The following is a 12,298-nucleotide window of genomic DNA, read 5'->3' as shown; positions in this document are numbered from 1 at the left end:
ACCAATATGACTATTACACCATACACCATACACCAATATGACTATTACACCATACACCATACACCAATATAACTAGTACACCATACACCAATATAACTATTACACGATACACCAATATAAATATTACACCATACACCAAAATGACTATTACACCATACACCAATGTGACTATTACACCATACACCAAAATGACTATTATACCATACACCAATATGACTATTTAACCATACACAAATATAACTATTACACCATACACCAATATAACTATTACACCATACACCAATATAACTATTACACCATACACCAATATGACTATTACACCATACACCATACACCAATATGACTATTACACCATACACCATACACCAATATGACTATTACACCATACACCATTATAACTATTACACCATACACCAATATAACTATTACACCATACATCAATATAACTATTACACCATACACCAATATAACTATTACACCATACACCAATATGACTATTACACCATACACCAATATAACTATTACACCATACACCAATATAACTATTACACCAATATAACTATTACACCATACACTAATATAACTATTACACCATACAGCAATATGAATATTACACCATACAACATACACCAATATAACTATTACACCATACACCCATATAACTATTACACCATACACCAATATGACTATTACACCATACACCAATATGACTATTATACCATACACCAATATGACTATTACACCATACACCAATATAACTATTACACCATACACCAATATGACTATTACACCATACACCAATATGACTATTACACCATACACCAATATAACTATTACACCATACACCAATATAACTATTACACCATACACCAATATAACTATTACACCATACACCAATATGACTATTACACCATACACCAATATAACTATTACACCATACACTAATATAACTATTACACCATACACCAATATGACTATTATACCATACACCAATATGACTATTACACCATACACCAATAAACTATTACACCATACACCAATATGACTATTACACCATACACCAATATAACTATTACACCATACACCAATATGACTATTACACCATACACCCATATAACTATTACACCATACACCCATATAACTATTACACCATACACCAATATAACTATTACACCATACACCAATATAACTATTACACCAATATGACTATTACACCATACACCAATATGACTATTACACCATACACCCATATGACTATTACACCATACACCAATATAACTATTACACCATACACCCATATAACTATTACACCATACACCAATATAACTATTACACCATACACCAATATAACTATTACACCATACACCATACACCAATATAACTATTACACCATACACCAATATGACTATTACACCATACACCATACACCAATATGACTATTACACCATACAACAATATGACTATTACACCATACACCAATATAACTATTACACCATACACCAATAAAACTATTACACCATACACCAATATAACTATTACACCATACACTAATATGACTATTACACCATACACCATACACCAATATGACTATTACACCATACACCATACACCAATATAACTATTACACCATACACCATACACCAATATAACTATTACACCATACACCAATATAACTATTACACCATACACCATACACCAATATGACTATTACACCATACACCATACACCAATATGACTATTACACCATACACCATACACCAATATAACTAGTACACCATACACCAATATAACTATTACACGATACACCAATATAAATATTACACCATACACCAAAATGACTATTACACCATACACCAATGTGACTATTACACCATACACCAAAATGACTATTATACCATACACCAATATGACTATTTAACCATACACAAATATAACTATTACACCATACACCAATATGACTATTACACCATACACCATACACCAATATCACTATTACACCATACACCATACACCAATATAACTATTACACCATACACCAATATAACTATTACACCATACACCATACACCAATATGACTATTACACCATACACCATACACCAATATGACTATTACACCATACACCATACACCAATATAACTAGTACACCATACACCAATATAACTATTACACGATACACCAATATAAATATTACACCATACACCAAAATGACTATTACACCATACACCAATGTGACTATTACACCATACACCAAAATGACTATTATACCATACACCAATATGACTATTTAACCATACACCAATATAACTATTACACCATACACCAATATAACTATTACACCATACACCAATATAACTATTACACCATACACCAATATGACTATTACACCATACACCATACACCAATATGACTATTACACCATACACCATACACCAATATGACTATTACACCATACACCAATATAACTAGTACACCATACACCATTATAACTATTACACCATACACCAATATAACTATTACACCATACATCAATATAACTATTACACCATACACCAATATAACTATTACACCATACACCAATATGACTATTACACCATACACCAATATAACTATTACACCATACACCAATATAACTATTACACCAATATAACTATTACACCATACACTAATATAACTATTACACCATACAGCAATATGAATATTACACCATACAACATACACCAATATAACTATTACACCATACACCCATATAACTATTACACCATACACCAATATGACTATTACACCATACACCATACACCAATATAACTATTACACCATACACCAATATGACTATTACACCATACACCAATATAACTATTACACCATACACCAATATGACTATTACACCATACACCAATATGACTATTATACCATACACCAATATGACTATTACACCATACACCAATAAACTATTACACCATGCACTAATATGACTATTACACCATACACCAATATGACTATTATACCATACACTAATATAACTATTACACCATACACCAATATAACTATTACAACATACACCCATATAACTATTACACCATGCACTAATATGACTATTACACCATACACCAATATGACTATTATACCATACACCAATATGACTATTATACCATACACCAATATGACTATTACACCATACACCAATATAACTATTACACCATACACCAATATGACTATTACACCATACACCAATATGACTATTATACCATACACCAATATGACTATTACACCATACACCAATAAACTATTACACCATGCACTAATATGACTATTACACCATACACCAATATGACTATTACACCATACACCAATATAACTATTATACCATACACCAATATGATTATTACACCATACACCAATATGACTATTATACCATACACCAATATGACTATTACACCATACACCAATATGACTATTATACCATACACCAATATGACTATTATACCATACACCAATATGACTATTACACCATACACCAATATAACTATTACACCATACACCAATATAACTATTACACCATACACCAATATGACTATTACACCATACACCAATATGACTATTATACCATACACCAATATGACTATTATACCATACACCAATATGACTATTACACCATACACCAATATAACTATTACACCATACACCAATATGAATATTACACCATACACCAATATAACTATTACACCATACACCAATATAACTATTACACCATACAACATACACCAATATAACTATTACACCATACACCAATATAACTATTACACCATACACCAATATGACTATTATACCATACACCAATATGAATATTACACCATGCACCAATATAACTATTATACCATACACCAATATGAATATTACACCATGCACCAATATAACTATTACACCATACACTAATATAACTATTACACCATACACCAATATGAATATTACACCATACACCAATATAACTATTATACCATACACTAATATGAATATTACACCATACACCAATATAACTATTACACCATACAACATACACCAATATAACTATTACACCATACAACATACACCAATATAACTATTACACCATACACCAATATGACTATTATACCATACACCAATATGACTATTACACCATACACCAATATGACTATTACACCATACACCATACACCAATATGACTATTACACAATACACCAATATAACTATTACACCATACACCAATATGACTATTACACCATACACCAATATAACTATTACACCATACACCAATATGACTATTACACCATACACCAATATGACTATTACACCATACACCAATATGACTATTACACCATACACCAATATGACTATTACACCATACACCAATATAACTATTACACCATACACCAATATAACTTTTACACCATACACCAATATGACTATTACACCATACACCCATATGACTATTACACCATACACCAATATAACTATTACACCATACACCAATATAACTATTACACCATACACCAATATGACTATTACACCATACACCATACACCAATATGACTATTACACCATACACCATACACCAATATGACTATTACACCATACACCATTATAACTATTACACCATACACCAATATAACTATTACACCATACATCAATATAACTATTACACCATACACCAATATAACTATTACACCATACACCAATATGACTATTACACCATACACCAATATAACTATTACACCATACACCAATATAACTATTACACCAATATAACTATTACACCATACACTAATATAACTATTACACCATACAGCAATATGAATATTACACCATACAACATACACCAATATAACTATTACACCATACACCCATATAACTATTACACCATACACCAATATGACTATTACACCATACACCATACACCAATATAACTATTACACCATACACCAATATGACTATTACACCATACACCAATATAACTATTACACCATACACCAATATGACTATTACACCATACACCAATATGACTATTATACCATACACCAATATGACTATTACACCATACACCAATAAACTATTACACCATGCACTAATATGACTATTACACCATACACCAATATGACTATTATACCATACACTAATATAACTATTACACCATACACCAATATAACTATTACAACATACACCCATATAACTATTACACCATGCACTAATATGACTATTACACCATACACCAATATGACTATTATACCATACACCAATATGACTATTACACCATACACCAATATGACTATTATACCATACACCAATATGACTATTACACCATACACCAATAAACTATTACACCATGCACTAATATGACTATTACACCATACACCAATATGACTATTACACCATACACCAATATAACTATTATACCATACACCAATATGACTATTACACCATACACCAATATGACTATTATACCATACACCAATATGACTATTACACCATACACCAATATGACTATTATACCATACACCAATATGACTATTATACCATACACCAATATGACTATTACACCATACACCAATATAACTATTACACCATACACCAATATAACTATTACACCATACACCAATATGACTATTACACCATACACCAATATGACTATTATACCATACACCAATATGACTATTATACCATACACCAATATGACTATTACACCATACACCAATATAACTATTACACCATACACCAATATGAATATTACACCATACACCAATATAACTATTACACCATACACCAATATAACTATTACACCATACAACATACACCAATATAACTATTACACCATACACCAATATAACTATTACACCATACACCAATATGACTATTATACCATACACCAATATGAATATTACACCATGCACCAATATAACTATTATACCATACACCAATATGAATATTACACCATGCACCAATATAACTATTACACCATACACTAATATAACTATTACACCATACACCAATATGAATATTACACCATACACCAATATAACTATTATACCATACACTAATATGAATATTACACCATACACCAATATAACTATTACACCATACAACATACACCAATATAACTATTACACCATACAACATACACCAATATAACTATTACACCATACACCAATATGACTATTATACCATACACCAATATGACTATTACACCATACACCAATATGACTATTACACCATACACCATACACCAATATGACTATTACACAATACACCAATATAACTATTACACCATACACCAATATGACTATTACACCATACACCAATATAACTATTACACCATACACCAATATGACTATTACACCATACACCAATATGACTATTACACCATACACCAATATGACTATTACACCATACACCAATATGACTATTACACCATACACCAATATAACTATTACACCATACACCAATATAACTTTTACACCATACACCAATATGACTATTACACCATACACCCATATGACTATTACACCATACACCCATATAACTATTACACCATACACCAATATAACTATTACACCATACACCAATATAACTATTACACCATACACCAATATAACTATTACACCAATATGACTATTACACCATACACCAATATGACTATTACACCATACACCCATATGACTATTACACCATACACCAATATAACTATTACACCATACACCCATATAACTATTACACCATACACCAATATAACTATTACACCATACACCAATATAACTATTACACCATACACCATACACCAATATAACTATTACACCATACACCAATATGACTATTACACCATACACCATACACCAATATGACTATTACACCATACAACAATATGACTATTACACCATACACCAATATAACTATTACACCATACACCAATAAAACTATTACACCATACACCAATATAACTATTACACCATACACTAATATGACTATTACACCATACACCATACACCAATATGACTATTACACCATACACCATACACCAATATAACTATTACACCATACACCATACACCAATATAACTATTACACCATACACCAATATAACTATTACACCATACACCATACACCAATATGACTATTACACCATACACCATACACCAATATGACTATTACACCATACACCATACATCAATATAACTAGTACACCATACACCAATATAACTATTACACGATACACCAATATAAATATTACACCATACACCAAAATGACTATTACACCATACACCAAAATGACTATTATACCATACACCAATATGACTATTTAACCATACACAAATATAACTATTACACCATACACCAATATAACTATTACACCATACACCAATATAACTATTACACCATACACCAATATGACTATTACACCATACACCATACACCAATATGACTATTACACCATACACCATACACCAATATGACTATTACACCATACACCATTATAACTATTACACCATACACCAATATAACTATTACACCATACATCAATATAACTATTACACCATACACCAATATAACTATTACACCATACACCAATATGACTATTACACCATACACCAATATAACTATTACACCATACACCAATATAACTATTACACCAATATAACTATTACACCATACACTAATATAACTATTACACCATACAGCAATATGAATATTACACCATACAACATACACCAATATAACTATTACACCATACACCCATATAACTATTACACCATACACCAATATGACTATTACACCATACACCAATATGACTATTATACCATACACCAATATGACTATTACACCATACACCAATATAACTATTACACCATACACCAATATGACTATTACACCATACACCAATATAACTATTACACCATACACCAATATAACTATTACACCATACACCAATATAACTATTACACCATACACCAATATGACTATTACACCATACACCAATATAACTATTACACCATACACTAATATAACTATTACACCATACACCAATATGACTATTATACCATACACCAATATGACTATTACACCATACACCAATAAACTATTACACCATACACCAATATGACTATTACACCATACACCAATATAACTATTACACCATACACCAATATGACTATTACACCATACACCCATATAACTATTACACCATACACCCATATAACTATTACACCATACACCAATATAACTATTACACCATACACCAATATAACTATTACACCAATATGACTATTACACCATACACCAATATGACTATTACACCATACACCCATATGACTATTACATCATACACCAATATAACTATTACACCATACACCCATATAACTATTACACCATACACCAATATAACTATTACACCATACACCAATATAACTATTACACCATACACCATACACCAATATAACTATTACACCATACACCAATATGACTATTACACCATACACCATACACCAATATGACTATTACACCATACAACAATATGACTATTACACCATACACCAATATAACTATTACACCATACACCAATAAAACTATTACACCATACACCAATATAACTATTACACCATACACTAATATGACTATTACACCATACACCATACACCAATATGACTATTACACCATACACCATACACCAATATAACTATTACACCATACACCATACACCAATATAACTATTACACCATACACCAATATAACTATTACACCATACACCATACACCAATATGACTATTACACCATACACCATACACCAATATGACTATTACACCATACACCATACACCAATATAACTAGTACACCATACACCAATATAACTATTACACGATACACCAATATAAATATTACACCATACACCAAAACGACTATTACACCATACACCAATGTGACTATTACACCATACACCAAAATGACTATTATACCATACACCAATATGAATATTTAACCATACACAAATATAACTATTACACCATACACCAATATGACTATTACACCATACACCATACACCAATATAACTATTACACCATACACCATACACCAATATAACTATTACACCATACACCAATATAACTATTACACCATACACCATACACCAATATGACTATTACACCATACACCATACACCAATATGACTATTACACCATACACCATACACCAATATAACTATTACACCATACACCAATATGACTATTACACCATACACCATACACCAATATGACTATTACACCATACAACAATATGACTATTACACCATACACCAATATAACTATTACACCATACACCAATAAAACTATTACACCATACACCAATATAACTATTACACCATACACTAATATGACTATTACACCATACACCATACACCAATATGACTATTACACCATACACCATACACCAATATAACTATTACACCATACACCATACACCAATATAACTATTACACCATACACCAATATAACTATTACACCATACACCATACACCAATATGACTATTACACCATACACCATACACCAATATGACTATTACACCATACACCATACACCAATATAACTAGTACACCATACACCAATATAACTATTACACGATACACCAATATAAATATTACACCATACACCAAAATGACTATTACACCATACACCAATGTGACTATTACACCATACACCAAAATGACTATTATACCATACACCAATATGACTATTTAACCATACACAAATATAACTATTACACCATACACCAATATGACTATTACACCATACACCATACACCAATATAACTATTACACCATACACCATACACCAATATAACTATTACACCATACACCAATATAACTATTACACCATACACCAATATAACTATTACACCATACACCATACACCAATATGACTATTACACCATACACCATACACCAATATGACTATTACACCATACACCATACACCAATATAACTAGTACACCATACACCAATATAACTATTACACGATACACCAATATAAATATTACACCATACACCAAAATGACTATTACACCATACACCAATGTGACTATTACACCATACACCAAAATGACTATTATACCATACACCAATATGACTATTTAACCATACACAAATATAACTATTACACCATACACCAATATAACTATTACACCATACACCAATATAACTATTACACCATACACCAATATGACTATTACACCATACACCATACACCAATATGACTATTACACCATACACCATACACCAATATGACTATTACACCATACACCATTATAACTATTACACCATACACCAATATAACTATTACACCATACATCAATATAACTATTACACCATACACCAATATAACTATTACACCATACACCAATATGACTATTACACCATACACCAATATAACTATTACACCATACACCAATATAACTATTACACCAATATAACTATTACACCATACACTAATATAACTATTACACCATACAGCAATATGAATATTACACCATACAACATACACCAATATAACTATTACACCATACACCCATATAACTATTACACCATACACCAATATGACTATTACACCATACACCAATATGACTGTTATACCATACACCAATATGACTATTACACCATACACCAATATAACTATTACACCATACACCAATATGACTATTACACCATACACCAATATGACTATTACACCATACACCAATATAACTATTACACCATACACCAATATAACTATTACACCATACACCAATATAACTATTACACCATACACCAATATGACTATTACACCATACACCAATATAACTATTACACCATACACTAATATAACTATTACACCATACACCAATATGACTATTATACCATACACCAATATGACTATTACACCATACACCAATAAACTATTACACCATACACCAATATGACTATTACACCATACACCAATATAACTATTACACCATACACCAATATGACTATTACACCATACACCCATATAACTATTACACCATACACCCATATAACTATTACACCATACACCAATATAACTATTACACCATACACCAATATAACTATTACACCAATATGACTATTACACCATACACCAATATGACTATTACACCATACACCCATATGACTATTACACCATACACCAATATAACTATTACACCATACACCCATATAACTATTACACCATACACCAATATAACTATTACACCATACACCAATATAACTATTACACCATACACCATACACCAATATAACTATTACACCATACACCAATATGACTATTACACCATACACCATACACCAATATGACTATTACACCATACAACAATATGACTATTACACCATACACCAATATAACTATTACACCATACACCAATAAAACTATTACACCATACACCAATATAACTATTACACCATACACTAATATGACTATTACACCATACACCATACACCAATATGACTATTACACCATACACCATACACCAATATAACTATTACACCATACACCATACACCAATATAACTATTACACCATACACCAATATAACTATTACACCATACACCATACACCAATATGACTATTACACCATACACCATACACCAATATGACTATTACACCATACACCATACACCAATATAACTAGTACACCATACACCAATATAACTATTACACGATACACCAATATAAATATTACACCATACACCAAAATGACTATTACACCATACACCAATGTGACTATTACACCATACACCAAAATGACTATTATACCATACACCAATATGACTATTTAACCATACACAAATATAACTATTACACCATACACCAATATGACTATTACACCATACACCATACACCAATATAACTATTACACCATACACCATACACCAATATAACTATTACACCATACACCAATTTAACTATTACACCATACACCATACACCAATATGACTATTACACCATACACCATACACCAATATGACTATTACACCATACACCATACACCAATATAACTAGTACACCATACACCAATATAACTATTACACGATACACCAATATAAATATTACACCATACACCAAAATGACTATTACACCATACACCAATGTGACTATTACACCATACACCAAAATGACTATTATACCATACACCAATATGACTATTTAACCATACACAAATATAACTATTACACCATACACCAATATAACTATTACACCATACACCAATATAACTATTACACCATACACCAAT

At 31.0% G+C, this 12,298-nt stretch overlaps 1 protein-coding gene across 1 annotated transcript in view; it reads right to left on the bottom strand.

Annotated features, from left to right (window-relative positions):
* Positions 1–12,298, bottom strand: part of LOC139580267 (netrin receptor UNC5B-like) — a 124,652-nt gene that overhangs the window by 26,267 nt on the left and 86,087 nt on the right. The window lies entirely within an intron of this gene.

The sequence above is a fragment of the Salvelinus alpinus genome, chromosome 7 (assembly GCF_045679555.1).
Source record: "Salvelinus alpinus chromosome 7, SLU_Salpinus.1, whole genome shotgun sequence".
In the NCBI taxonomy this organism is placed as follows: domain Eukaryota; kingdom Metazoa; phylum Chordata; class Actinopteri; order Salmoniformes; family Salmonidae; genus Salvelinus; species Salvelinus alpinus.
The sequence above is the reverse complement of the archived record's forward strand: the minus strand, read 5'-3'. Positions and strand labels throughout refer to the sequence as shown.